The sequence below is a fragment of the Cupressus sempervirens genome, chromosome 10 (genome assembly GCF_028749045.1).
Source record: "Cupressus sempervirens isolate cs-2001-9-10 chromosome 10, ASM2874904v1, whole genome shotgun sequence".
In the NCBI taxonomy this organism is placed as follows: domain Eukaryota; kingdom Viridiplantae; phylum Streptophyta; class Pinopsida; order Cupressales; family Cupressaceae; genus Cupressus; species Cupressus sempervirens.
In genome coordinates, this window is record NC_143127.1 from 480,940,999 (window position 1) to 480,956,643 (window position 15,645).

The 15,645-nt window shown below is 42.1% G+C and overlaps 1 long non-coding RNA gene across 2 annotated transcripts in view; it reads left to right on the plus strand.

Moving 5' to 3' along the window:
- Positions 1-15,645, plus strand: part of LOC149534773 (uncharacterized) — a 79,196-nt gene that overhangs the window by 37,971 nt on the left and 25,580 nt on the right. For both annotated transcript variants that reach the window (XR_016357354.1, XR_016357353.1), the window contains exon 2: positions 10,420-10,597. This is a non-coding gene — a long non-coding RNA (uncharacterized LOC149534773). The remainder of the gene's footprint in view (positions 1-10,419; positions 10,598-15,645) is intronic.

Genomic DNA, 15,645 nt, shown 5'->3' on the forward strand with positions numbered 1-15,645 from the left:
TCTGTAACTCGTGCCACATAGTTCTTATTCATTCTGTAGGGTCGCTTCCGTACCGGCATTGCTCCTTCGACCAGTGGGATGCGGTCCACACACAACTCCGGAGGTATTCCCTTCAGACCCTTGTATGTCCATGCAAATACATCCTTATATTCCAAGAATATCTTGAATGCTATTGCTTTCAATACTGGATCCTAGTTATCTCCCACCAATATGTTTCTTGGTTCAACTTCGTCTCCCAAATTCATAGTTTGCAGTATGGCTTCATTATACTTGATTGTTTCCCCCTCACTGAATGTATGGGCAGGTGTGACATCCAACAGGGCATTCCCCTCTTAATCTCGGTGAATTTTGTTGGAAATTCATCTCCCCTCGGACCTTCCTCAATTGTCAGTACATTGTAGCTCTGGAATAGTTTGTAGTCCTCTATTTGCTAGTGGTAGAGACCGTTCACCAAATCCAAATCGTCATCTGTTGTTCCTCCTTCCAACTGCAAGACTCCCTCTTGATCTGGTTTCATACGCTGCCTCCCTTCATCTTCCTCTTCGGAATCTGATGACAAAGCTTCTCCCACCATCTGAGTGTGCAAATCAATGACGAATTTTCTCCCTTTGCTTTCCAATGATAAAGTGTTTCTCTTCTAGTTGTGTTTAACTCTGGCCTGATTAAGCCATCCATGGCCTAGAATTGCGTCGTATCCTTTTCTCTTCAGTGGGATGATGACAAAGTCAAGCAAGAACGACTGTATGCCAATTGTTACCGATTGCGCCATCAGAACACCAAGAGGTTTTATGCCATGTTGGTCTGCTGTCAGCAACTGAAATGTAGGTGGCCACAGCGTCGATTGTCCCAACTTCCTCCAGGTATCCTTGGGTAAGACGTTCACGCCGGACCCACTGTCGACAATTTTGTCCGTCAGCACAGTTCCGAGAATCCCCATCTTGACGACCGTTGGATGCCGTTCGGATGCAAGTGCCAGCAACATTGGGTCTTCTCCACCGGCGGTAATTTCCTTCTCTCTTCTTGGTTCTCTTGTCCCTGTCGCAATATTTGTGACTGTCGATTGGAGCTGAGGCATTGTAAGAAGCAAATCATTTATCTTGACCTGTACCTCCGTTTGTAAAATCTGCCGTATGATGTTTTGTTCCGCGGCATTCCTTGCCGAGGTGCCGGTGGTGTCTTTCAGCTGGGAGGTCTCCACCTGTGATGCCTTTTCAATATCCACCTGCACTTCCCCTAGTTTCCTTTTTTCTTCTGTTGGGTCCGGGTACACTTTTGCTTGCCTCCGCATAATTGCGAGAACCTCCTCTTCATCCGTTCCGACAGTGATCAAGTTTACTCCTAATTTTGGGCACTTGGCATCTTCATGATCACCTGGTCCGCACCATCTGCATAACAATTTCGGTGTGTTTGCTATTGTGCACTCCCAGGCAAAGTGGCCCCACAAATTGCATGCGTGGCATTGAATTATCGGTCGGCCGTTCGCATTGTACTGAATTCGACTCCTCCCGCCATTATTAGTGTTGCTGCTGCTGCTGTTGTTGTTTTGACCTCACCGATTATTTCTATATCCTTCAGATGTGGCACCCTCCATACTTGTGTTCCTGCTTCCTCTGGATGCGGAAGCCTCTTATGCCACGAACACCTGTTGAGGGCCTCTGGTTTTCATGTTGAAGGGGCATTCTTTTGTGGAATGTCCCATGATTTGACAAATATCATAGAACTGGTTCTTTGGAAAGGAGCCTTTTGTGTGACCTTCTGCCTTACATTTCGTGCACCATAATTCGCTTCCCTTTGTTTCTTTCTGCATGTTCTTGAATTCCTTCATCATCCGAATCATGTCCTTCTAGAGGGCTCGGAGCTTTTTGCTGCTGTTTTCCTCATCACTACTTTTTTCTTCCGAGGATGCATCACTGTCTGACTCAGAGGAGTTACTCTTCTTCTTTTTAGTCTTTTGCTCACTTTTCAGGTTTAGTGCTCGGTTGTATGCTTCAGTGTATGACGACGGTGGCACGATCTTCATTTTCTTTCGCAATTTCGAGTGTAGGCCTTCAATGAACCACCTTTTCTGTAATCCATCAGTTGGCTTATTCTCCATTTTGTTGATCAAGTCCTACAACTTCTTGGCATAGACTCAGACTATTTCATTTTTCCCTTGTCTTGTATTGTATATCTCTGCTACAATTTCGTTGTCGTTGCAGAGTAGTTGAAATTCCGCCATAAACTCCTTCTTAAGGTTATCCCAAGTGGTTAAGTTCTGGGGATCTACATCGGTGAACTAGTTGATTGCAACACCTTGTAAGGTGGCCAGAAATTGCCGAGCCCATTTGTTTGTATCAGTTATGCCATTTTCCCTCCAACTTGTTTCGCATGTTTTACAGTGTCGGATCGGATCGGATTGGCCGTACTATCACCATCAAATTTTGGCAACTTTTCTTTTGGTCCTGCCATCACTACTAGATTTTGCGCACGACCGTTGTTTAGTCTTGCAACACTGGCCCTGTTCACTCCCACATTGGCGGTTTGTACTCCTACACCGGCGGTCTGCACTCCCACACCAGCGATCTGCATTCCAACACCGGCGGATTGTTCTTCCACACCAGCGATCGACACTTCCACACTGGCGGATTGTTCTCCCACACTGGCGGATTGTTCTCCCACATTGGCAGTCTCAACAGCTGCGAACGTTGGTGAAGAAGGATCTTCTGAAGTTGTTCCTTCTGGATGTTTACTGTATGGATTAATTAAGCAACGCACACAGGAAATAGACACGAACACCGAACAACAAACAACAGAACTCTTATTATTATTTGCATATACCAACAGTACATTATGCTTCGATATATCATGATAAGATCTGATGATGATTACAATGCTTCCCGAAGGGGTTATAAATACTTTCCGACGAACCTTCCCGAAGGTATCTGTCGGCCAGATACATCATGTCCGCTACAAACTATTTATCGTCGGCTACATAACAAGAACTTTCCCGAAGGGACCCGTCGGCTGATACACAATTTCCTTTTCGAAGGGACCCATCGGCCGATACACAATTTCTACCGATGACATCATCCCCCCCAAAAAGAAAAGTCGTCTCCTGATGATTACAGAACAAAACTCAAACAACTAATACAACAATATCACTTTCACATTCATCCCGTTGCATCGATAGCCTTTGCTAACACAATACTGACTCTTCAAGCTGACCTTGATAGCCACCTGTGCTGCTTTCTCTGCTTCTAACTCCTCGATACCTTGAGCCAAGTGTCGCTGCACTGCCTCCAACTAGATGATCAGCTCCTCCCGAGCTCTCTATGCATCCACCAAGACAGCCTCACGGCCAACACCTACTCTCAGTGCCTCTGATACACAGACACTCCATGCCTGCAGTAGCTCCAAGTCTTCGCAACTGGTCAGACTCCCACGACTGATATCCGCAACGATTGGGCGTCCAGGGGGCAACGCCCTCGGCGGGGTCGAGGGGCAGTGCCCTCGCGGGGTCCGGGGACAGCGCCCCGGGTGTGCTCCCTGTCGCAATACAGGGCGGGGTCGAGGGGCAGCGCCCCTCATCGCCAAGACCAAATTAGCACTTTGTAACCCACACAAAAATGCACGGAACACACCATTTCTGTCATTTTCTGCCGATTCTACACTCTTTCTGGCAATCGCTAATGCTTCCCCTTCCCTATGACATCATCTGATACTCATTCTGAGCAACTTGATTCTGTTGTCGTTTTTTTTTTTTTTAGAAAACCTCCTGTCACCCTTCTGTGATGAAATCTGTCTGAAGGCGTCTTCACTATTTCAATCTTTTGGAAAAGCCGTACTGCAATATCCCACCATGTCTTCAAAATCCGCACTAAGACTCGAATTCCGTACAACAAACAACATATAAATGGGAAAATCCGTACGGCAAGCTTTTTAACAAAGCCGTACGGTAACTCAACCTCCAAAATTCGTACGGTGACAGGGACTCAAAAGCTGTATGGTGACTACATAAAACCCGTACATAGCCTGCCTAAAATTCGTACACTGCATCTTCATTAGAAATCCGTACGTTGTCTCCACAATCCGTACGGCGGCTGTGAAAATATCTGTACGGAAACTGTCTCCAAAATCCGTACGGTATCTGCCCACTAAAAAATCGTATGGTAGCATTTAAAAACCGTACACCGCTTTTTTATTATAAAATCCGTACAGTGAACCATTAAATTCCGTACACAACCTCCAAAAACTGTATGGTGAGCAGGTTAAGAATCCGTACGGTGCTCCTTCCTTCACTATAAAATCCGTATGGTACATATCAGACTTGATGCTTTTTCGTACACTGCTCAAAACTTCCAAGAAAAAAATCCGTAAGATGCAAAACTTGGCGAAATCCATACGGTACAAAAATCCGTACACTTCCTTCGAAACCGTATGGTGAACATTTAAGAATCCGTATGGTGCTTTGTTTCCAAAAATCCGTACAGTAGCTTTTTCATCACTTTTTTATCATTTTTTTTTTTTTTTTGAAAATCTCACTTCTGGAACAATTATGTACAATATTTACATATATACAGTACTTACAGTCTTCTCTCAGTTATTCGTCCACGGGGGTACATTACTTCTTTCATGGCAAACATTCAACTTCGACCTATTCACTACATTGAATACTTCCTTTCCGTCTAGCATCCACTGTTTTATTGCTCCGTTATTGCTTACTTCCCGCATCTGGTACGACCCAACCCATTTAATTTTGAACTTGCCTGGTTTGATCTTATTCCAATTGTCGTACTTTAACACCCACTGTCCGAGTTGAAACCTGCTACACCTGTTCTGTGTCATCTCCATACCGCCCAGTTTGTTCTCGAAGCTCCGTAGCATGGACTCCATCAGTTGCCCGTTCTGGCCGCCAATAACACGTCCACTCCGTACTGTTGCAACTTTTATTAGACCCTTCCGCTTTGTTTCCTGTGCAGACCGTATCGTGTGTCTTCGTTGCTGCTAGTACCTTTCTGCTATATTTGTGGTTTGACATAATACTTTCTTCTTGCGCAGTCGTACAGTAGAATCTTTCCTTCTTTTGGGTTCGTACTGTATGTTCTGTCCTTCAGCTTTAGTCATATCCGTGTTTTCTTCTTCGGCTTCTCTATGTTGCTTCGAACATTCATTTCTTCCTTCGGCTTCTCCATGTTCCTTCGGACATTCATTTCCTCCGTCGGCTTCTCTGTGTTCCTTCGGACATTCATTTCCTCCTTCGGCTTCTCTGTGTTCCTGCGGATATTCATTTCCTCCTTCGGCTTCTCTGTGTTCCTTCGGACATTCATTTCCTCCTTCGGCTTCTCTGTATTCCTTCGGACATTCATTTCCTTCTTTCTTACCTTCGTCGATCCTTAGCATATTACAACTTGGAAGGAGCTCGTAATCCTCTATCTGCCAGTGGTAAAGACCATTTACTAAATCCAGATCATCATCTCCTTCCAATCGTAGGACTCCCTCCTGATCAGGTTCTATACTCTATCTCCTCTCATCGTCTTCTCCTTCAGAATCTGACGATAGAGCTTCTTCTCCAACCATCTGAGTGTGTAGATCAATGACATACTTCCAGCCTTTGCTTTCAAGTGATAAAGTATTTTTCTTCCAATCGTGCTTCGCCTTGGCTTGTATCAGCCACTCGCAGCCCAGAATGGCATCATATCCTCTCCGCTTCAGTGGGATCACGACAAAGTCCAACAGGAATGGCTGTGTTCCAATCATCACTGGTTGTGTTGTCAGGACTCCCAATGGCTTGATTCCATGTTGATCGGCTGTTAACAGTTGGAATGTAGGTCGCCATAATGTCGGTTGTCCCAACTTTTTCCAAGTGTCTTCAGGCAACACATTGACACCGGACCCTCCGTCCACAATTGTTTCCATCAATACAGTCTCGAGAATTCCCATTTCGACGACTGCTGGATGGCGTCCGGATGAGAGGGCTAACAACATCGGATCTTCTGCACTTGCGCCACTTTCCTTCTCCTTTTTGTGCACTGTACTTGCTCCACTTTCTTGCTTCCTTCCATGTTCTCCTGGTAGTTGAGTAGCGGGAACAATGTTTGTGAGTGTCGATCGGAGCTGTGGCATAGTGAGCAACAGATCACTTATCATGACAGGTATCTTGGCTTGCAAAATTTGCCGGACAATGTTTTGTTCTGCGCAGTTCCGTACGGAAGTACTCGGTGTGTCCTTCAGGTGTGCTGTTTCTGCCTGTGTTGCTTTCTGGATCTCTACCCATGCTTCTTCTAGTCTCGTCTTTTCTTCCGGGGGGTCGGGTTACACTTTTGCTTGCTTCCGTGTGATGGCCAAAACCTCTTCTTCGTTCGTCCCGACGGTGATCAAGTTTACTCCCGACTTCGAACACCTAGCATCTTCATGATCACCAGGTCCACACCATCTGCATAACAACTTTGGTGTGTTCATTGTTGTGCACTCGCAGGCGAAGTGACCCCATAGATTGCATGCACGGCATTGAACAATTGGCCGACCATTCGCATTGTACTGAATTCGACTCCTTTTTCCATTGTTGTTGTTGCCACCATTGTTGTTATTGTTGTTGTTATTTGGACCGCGCCGGTTGTTTCTATATCCGCCTGATGTGGCACCTTCCGTACTGGTGTTCCCGTTCCCTCCTGACGGGGATGCCTCCTGTGATAGGAACACTTGCTGCGGTGTCCTTGTTTTTAAATTGAAAGGGCATTCCTTTACTGAGTGTCCTAGGATCTATAACAGATTTCACAAAATTGATCTTTCGGGCAGGATCCCTTCGTATGGCCTTCTTTCTTACATTCCGTGCACCATAGGTCATTGCCCTTAGTTTCCTTGTTCATGTTTTTGAATTCCTTCATCATCCGCATCATGTCCTTCTGGAGAGCACGGACTTTCTTGCTGCTTCCTTCGTCATCGTCGCTGCTATCTTCTCCTGAAGGCTCATCGTCATCTGAATTCGACGAGCTGATCTTCTTCTTCTTCTTTGTCTTCTGGTCACTTTCGAGGTTCATTGCCCTATTGTACGCTTCAATGTATGTGGATGGTGGCACAATTTTCATCTTTTTCCGCAGCTTCGGGTGAAGGCCTTCAATGAACCATCTTTTCTGGAGTCCATCTGCCGGCTTATTCTCCATTTTACTGATTAAGTCCTTCAATCTCCTGGTGAAGACCCGTATTGTTTCATTCTTCTTTTGCTTGGTATTTAATATCTCGGCTACAATTTCATTATCATCACGCAAAAGTTGAAATTCCGCAATGAACTCCTTAATATTATCCCAACTATTTAATTTTTGTGGATCAGCATCAATAAACCAATCAATCGCAACACCCTGTAGGGTAGCAGGAAATTGTCGGATCCATTCATTTGTATCTGTTATGCCATTTGCCCTCCAGATCGTTTCACATGTTTTACAATGTCGAATGGGATCAGCTGCTTCATCACCATCAAATTTAGGCAATTTTTCCTTCGGACCTGCCATTATCACTGTATGTTGAGGGTTTTGTTGTGTACCTGCGCTGTTCTGAGCTCCCGCGCTGTTTTGAACACCCGCGCTGTTCTGCACACCCGTGTTGTTCTGCACACCCGCGCTGTTTTGAGCACCCGCGTTGTTCTGAGCTCCCGCGCCATTTTGAACACCCGCGCTGTTCTGGACACCCACGTTGTTCTTCACACCCGCGCTGTTTTTTGCTTCCGCGCTGTTTTCAACACCCGTGCTGTTTTCTGCTTCCGCGCTGTGTTCAACACCCGCGTTGTTTTGGACTTCTGCGCTGTTTGGTGAAGAAGAGGGTTCGTCAACCGCAGCTATCCGTTCCGAAAGTATATCTCGGACGAAGAGGTCACTCCACGCTCGTGCTCCTTCGGCACATCGAGTCATGCGAGTCGATCTCCTTCCGTCAGGATTCTCTTCCCGTGGCGTATGCAGGTTCAGAAACTCCTCCCTCGCTTCTTCCACCAAATCAAGCCGTTGTCGAGTCTCCTTCAACAATCCTTCGGCGCTCTTGTTTCTGTCGGAAATCTTCTGAAACCTCCTTCAACGCTCTATCTGCTGAGCCAAAATTAAATTCTCCTGCGCAACGCGTATGTCATCTTTTTCCTTCAGCTTACTCTTATCTTTGTTCAACTGATTCGGCATATAATTCATATCCGTCTGCCTGCGTGCCAGATCCATTGGGCAACGGCGCCAAATGTTTACCGTATGAATTAATTAAGCAACGCACACAGGAAATAGACATGAACACCGAACAGCAAACAGCAGAACTCTTATTATTATTCACATATACCAACAGTACATTATGCTTCGATATATCATGATAAGATCTAATGATGATTACAATGCTTCCCGAAGGGGTTATAAATACTTTCCGACGAACCTTCCCGAAGGTATCCGTCGGCCAGATACATCATGTCCGCTACAAACTATTTACCGTCGGCTACATAACAAGAACTTTCCCGAAGGGACCCGTCGGTTGATACACAATTTCCTTTTCGAAGGGACTCGTTGGCCGATACACAATTTCCTTTCCGAAGGGACCCGTCGGCCGATACACAATTTCTACCGATGACACTGGAAGTGTATCCCGGATGAAGAGTTCACTCCACGCTCTTGCTCCCTCGGCACTCCGAGCCGTGCGAGTCAATTCTCTTCCGTTTGGACTCTCTTCCCTCAGCGAATACAAATTCAAAAAATCCTCCCTTGTTTCTTCCACCAATTCTACCTGCTGTTGAGTCTCCTCCAACAATTCTTCCGCACTTCTGTGTTCGTCGATAATCTTCTGGAACCTCCTTCTGCATTCGGCTTGCTGTGCCAAAATTAAATTTTCTTGCACAGTACGTATGCCATCTTTCCCCTTTATCTTATTTCGATCTTTGTTAAGCTGATTTGGCATTAAGCTTCATTCCTCCCTCCTTCCAGGTTCATAGGGCAATGGCGCCAAATGTTTACGGCATAGATTAATGCACACAGACAGTGAACAAGAACAGCAACAACAGTACTCTTTTATTCACATATGCCAACAGATTACATACAGAGCATAAGATGATTTACAATGATCCCAGACAAGGTATAAATACTTTTCTGCCGAACCTTCCCGAAGGGGTCTGTCGGCTAGAAAACAATCCTAATCTACCCGTTGGCTACCAAATACAAAATCTCCGACGGCATAACCCAGTCAGCTATAGAATACAAAATCTGCCGACGACATGGAGCAAGAGGAAGTCAATGTCACTGTAATTCCTAAGGAGTCTTTTAATAACATACTTCCTATCTAGTGTCTCCAATTGTCTTACATTCTAGGATACATATTTGGTCATCATAATTGACGTGTGTGATTCAATCTCCATTAGTGTTTGAAAGCTGTTGAAGCACTTGGGCAATTTCCTCTTTTGGATCTTAGTGAGCTCAATGGAGCCAGCAGAGTTGGGTGGTCTGCCTCACTTCCTTTTGGTAGGCTGGTCATTATCTTCCTTAACCCCCTCTTCTCTGATTAGATCCTCATTATAACCATTGGTTCTATATTTAGGTCTCCTGGTTTTCTTTTTGCATTAAAGACAAACAGTTCCTCCTCTTCCTCTCTGTTGCAAGGGCCTGGGGCTCTGTCATCCTCCTCAGAAGACTTCACAGGGCATGTCCCCTCACACTCCTTAGGATCTGGAACTCTGATAACAGAGGCCAGTCCTCTAGGAGGAGGGACCTCACTAGGAAAGGGAGGCGGGGGCAAGGTGGGAGAGGCCGGGATGACCACAAGGTCAAAGTTGTTGAGACTGTCTTCAATATCACAGGATTTTATGATGGCATCGAGACCCTCACAAACTGGTTCACAGCTTGGAGTTGAAACATTAAATTGAGCAACTGGGGATTGAAAGGGATTAAAATCCTGCATCTCTTGGGCAGAGGGACCAGAGGCTACTTTGGGAGAGCCAAGAAGCATGGCTTCAACTTCCTCTAAGGGGGGAAGAACCAGAGGCATAGGAGATCGGTTCTGGAACTTATGACCAGAAATCTTCTTTATTTTCTCTAGGACAGTTTGCTGGCCATTCTGAGTCTGATGCTTAGCTTTAAGGGGAGAAAGTTGGAGACCAAGAGATTCCAGGTTGGGGTCTGGAAGGTCAATAGGAACTTTGCATATATGTATATATCATACAAATATGTATATAGTTGTGAATTTTGCATTTGTTTGTATGGACAAAACAAAATGAACCCAACCCAATTTCTCTTTTCCAGATCCATTAACCAGAACCAGGATCTGTACAGAACTGGTAATGGAATCTGGGAATGTAATTTTCTTGTCAGTGAGAATTCCTTTGTGTTTTCATTTGTGTCTGTCATACAGTTCTCTCTTTCTAACTACTTTCTTGTTTATCTTTTTCTGTGCCTGCAGTTTTTCGAATCTTGACTAGATGTTTTTTTCCTGCAGCTTTTTTTGACTCAAAGGAAAAATGACAGAGCCACCATTTACCCCAAGGGAGAAAATTTACCAGAAGCAAAAGTATTTCCAAAGTGTTCACAAGCCCGTATATTTGAAGGGGCCTTATGATAAGATTACCTCTGTGGCCATTCCAATCGCATTCGCAGTTACAGCAGTTGCTATGATTGTATGCCTTTTTATTGGACCTAATTAATCTTAAGTTTTTTCCCATTTCTGTATGTGATGCTTGTGACTAGTTGTTTGTTTTTGCATTAAGCAAGATATGCATCTTCTAAAAGAAAGATAAATGGGGGTTTTATTTGGGACCCTTGTCCAAAGTTAAAATCTATTACCATTGGTTACAATCCTGTCTCATGGCTTCATTAGCTGTTACAACATAGAAAACTACACATACTCTGTGGTAACTGTTAACTGTAAACAATAATTTTAGTGAATTATCTAATAAACTTTGAGCAGTACCCTTCAGAACCTCTTTTTAACTAGCTAAAGAAGTGCAAATATGGTAATAGTAAAAGCAGGAGTCCAATGGACAAGAGGCCTGCAAAATAAAAAGCTAGTTGTCGATTTCTGAACAAGAATATAAGTATTTAGACAAAACATGCAAGATCCAAGCACCAAAGCAACCTTGCCAAGAATCAAAACAATTGATTAGAAAAAAGACTTGATTGAGGTTATGCTGTCATAAACTCCATTTAAGACTTACAAAGAAAATAGGTATGCCTTAGAGCATAGCTACAAGGTCAGGAAGAAAAGGAGGTGCAAAAAATTTTTAAAAAATTAAAAGAAGATGTATGAATAGTGAAAAAAAATTAGAAACATATAATTCAAGTTGAAAATGTAGCATAAAATTGGATTTCACAAAATTAATATCTGACATCCCTCAGATCCATAGTCCTTGATTCTAAACCAAAATCAGCTTCAATTATTAACATAGATTTGAATTTATCAGATGAATCCTTCAATCATTAATCTAAACTTGTATTTTTCCAATTTGGATTATTGTCCTAAAAATCTGATTACGTTATATGCTGTTATCATCATGCCAAATAAGAGCATGCTATTCTGTGACACTATCACAGAGCACCTCCATTACTGGCAAAACTTAATGGTACTTTAACTGAACTTTTTCAGTCTGTGTTTGTGATGTCCCCTTTGTAATTTTCCCTAGAATCACAATTGCAACATATGAGGGCTAGGGTTCAGTCTACCAAGCAAAATATCTCTTCAAATTGTGTGATCTTGGATTTGAATCCTGCAGTCATAATGTAAGAAACACACACATTTATCCATTATTAGGGTTAGTCCAGAACATATGATATTCATATAATTCTATAGCATCATTTCAAATGCATTAGGGTGTGGGAGAAGAAGCGTGAGAGGTCCGCCCAAAGCAATCTGACATTAAGCCCAAGATTGAAACTTTGGCCCTCTTGGCCCCAATGGAGGCAACATGGACATCCACTTGGGGCATCCTACCTAGTGGGGTGGTTATACTTGCTTTCTCTATCTGTGCGTCATCTCCTAAGATTACTAGTCATCCTGATAGAGTCGGAAAGGACGTCATAATGGAGGTTCCTCAAAGATCCTATCTAAGCTCAAGAGCATAGCTTTGGCCCTCTTGGCCTCGATGGAAAGGAAGACGGACATCCACTTGGGGTATCCTACCTAGGTGGCGATCCTCACGATCACCTCTTAAAACCTCCTTCCATACATGATGGGTGTTTACAAATAGACTTTGACATATGCATTTTATTTCTAATTATAATCATATATAAACGATAATTGACCTACAAATAATCTATAAGCAATATTGATACGGCAAGAGCAATTGTTAGATTACTGGATGCTGGTAATAACAGTTCTGAAATGCCTAGGGGCCTATTGCTTTCCTATGCATGGTCAAAATATTATCTTATTATTAAATTTTTGTAACTGCTTTTAATTGATGATTGTAATTGGTATGATATTCCTGATTTTTGAGTTTGCTTCTTATCGATGATTATTTGTGCTTGATATTTCCTTTAACAAACCTTCTTTCCCTTTATGTCTTCTAGTGTGAGGGAGAGCTACCTCTTCATCATCTATGCCTTTTTTCAATGGTCACAACCTTTCATAATAACCAACTTTCAAAGAGTCACAAACCTTCATCATTGCTGCCCTTTGAATTAGTCCTCCTCTTTCTTCCAGTCCCTTTCTTCTTCCATTATTCCTTCTTGATTCCTATTCTCTAGAGATTCTTCCTCCACATCTCCTTTCAATGGCCGATAAAATCGCTAACTCCATAATGAGAATGCATTGGTTTTTCAATAAACTTAGCCAACTTCTTTGTATTGCTGATGAATAATAATTGAGTCTCTTAAGAATGCATTGGCCTTTAACAAAACATTGCAAAGTCTGGTAAATTGCTGATGATGCTAGTTGCTTGAGCATATCAGTACCTTTGATGGCTGCTACAACCTGCCAACCAGGCTCTTATAAAACTAAGCACCTTTCCAATATGTTATGGGTTGAGCATATCATTTGTTTTGAGAAATAAACCAAGTTAATATATCGACCTCTTAGGAAACTCAAACAGCTGCTGCTAACAACTATATTATAGAAGAGTTAAATGTTCTTTATTGTACTTGTTATCCTGTGACAGTGCTTTGGCAAGTTGACCAAGTAATTAATTGCCATTTAGGCCTCTTTGGGATAACATGAGGAAACCTATTTTAATTGGTCATTTCAAATGGTTTTGACTTTATAAAATGGCCAATAATAAATCAAATTTGCATGTGTGCAAGGGTATACTAGTGTCCATTTGGTTACCATTTAAGCTTCAGTCTTGACATTGACTTGATCAAGGTGATGCAAGGTTTGACATCAGTACATGTTACCAATCCACATTATCCTTTGGCACTTCACAAATGCTTGTCAAATATAATAATGTTACTGGTGATTTGTTTTTATCTGCCTCCGCTAATGTTACATTCTATGAGAAGGAATCTTATTCAAAGAATATTGCTGATATGTTCATACACCAGGTACATTTTATTTTCTTAGAGGGAGAAATGATTTATCTCTTAACATTTTGCAAGCAAGAGCTAGAATAGGAGAAAAACATTGATAACTTTTGAACTGTTGATCCTTTTGTGACAAAATTTTGCCTAAACAACCAAAACGCTATAATGACAAGAACCAGAAAAATGAGTACACTTGGAGCTAAGAAAGCTGTGAATTTGATTTTTTTTTTTAGGATTAGGTCACAGAAAATAGAAACATTATTCTTGAAATCTGTGAAATGGATCACCTCGAAAGCTGGCCATATTGCTTGGAATAGCATGATGAACATTCTTATAAAAGGACTTTGCACTTACACTTTCAAAATTTAATTGTTTCAGTGAATCTTGGTGAACTAGAGGACAACTCCCTAGGCTTTTGATTGAGATAAGAAATGTTTTGGCTTTGAAATAACAAAAGGCTCAATGCGGGAAAGTTCTCTAGGATTTCTTCAACTAGGAAATCCTCAATTTAGTGATTTTAATGCATTTAAAAAAAAATTGTCGAGTTTGAAGTGGGGGCTAATCGATTCTTATGAGGGAATTGTGGTGGAGACTATAGATACAAGAGTGGTGGTGTATTTTATGTTATGGAACTCAAAATTCATATAGATGGTGTACATTCCCCTACAGGTTATTAGCATGCTTGCAGACTCTGGAGATTGTTTTCTCATGAAGAGATATTGGATCCAAAATTTATAAAGTGGGAAGACAATTTGGATGTTTGTCAAGGAACTTGCCATGATTAGGCCCTTGGACAGTGTATTTCAACTTGAACTATGCAAACTAGAAATTGGGAGCATGTGTATTGTCTAAGGTTGAAGTTGTGGGATAAATCAGAATGCTTAAAGATAAACGAAATTTTTAGTAGCTTCTGAAGTGTGTGATATGTGTTGGTGTTGATTGAGCCCAGAAATTCGTTAGTGTGTGATATGTGTTGGTGTTGATTGAGCCCAGAAATTCGTTAGTGTGTGATATGTGTTGGTGTTGATTGAGCCCAGAAATTTGTTATTCTATTCACGTGAACAGATGTTGTGGAGAGGTTTCTTTCTTATATTTTGATGAGGCAATGATGTGTAAAAGAAGCAAGTAATTGATATTTGGTCAGCCACTTACATGGGTATTACCTAATGGAGTTTACAGCAGGGACACCTATGTTATTAATCTGAGAGGGATAGAGGTCATGAAGTAAAATTTAAATAGAGACCAGGAAGAGCCGGCATATTATTTGAGTAATTGACAGAATGGATCAATTCAGAGCATAAACAGAAATGTGTGATTATGGAGACTGGAAATTTTCATAACCATAAGCTTGTTTGTCTTTGGCACTGCAGACTGTACTCATGCTCAAAATGGAAACTAAAGAAAACCATGAGCAACAGATTTTTTTTATTTTGGAAAGGCAACAGTAATAATACTGAAAAAATAGCACTCTACAGCACACATTATTCACTATTTCGATCACATTTAAAGGACTGCTCTTTAGATTGAAATCACCCAGCATGCACTTCAACAGACAGGAATTTCTATCTAGGCAATTATTAACAAGAGCTTACGTTTTTGCATGCCTTGGACAGTGTTTTAATAGCATCAAAAGCGTGTTTTTGCTTAGTCATTCAATGCTTAAAGAGGAGCAATCGATCTCAGAAGAAGAGAGACAATGTTAGTAACCAGTGTGAACATGTAGTTCTCTTGGTCACAAATGCAAATGCAATTTGGTATACCTGAAAGTGTTGATCCGAGGATAAATGAAGGATCTATTCACAATGTATTCACAAAGTCTTTAGATAACTATATGAAGTGGTGTAAATATCTGTGTAAGCGTCCTTATTGGCATAGTGTGGAAGCACTTAACAGAGAAAAGAAGCTGCTGCTAGTTGCCTTATACTTTTTGATTTGGGGCAAAGCTGCAAATGTTCGCTTTTTGCCTGAATGTATTTGTTATATTTTTCATAATATGGCGGAGGAGTTGGATGAAATATCACAACAGCAATTTGCCCAGCAAGCTCTTTCTTGCGCTGGGGAGAATGGTGTTTCATTCCTTCAGGAAATCATCTCGCCCATATATGAAATTGTGGCAGCAGAGGCTCAGAGTAACGATAATGGGAAAGCGTCACATTCAGCATGGAAAAACTACGATGATTTTGATGAGTTCTTTTGGTCATCAAAATGTTTT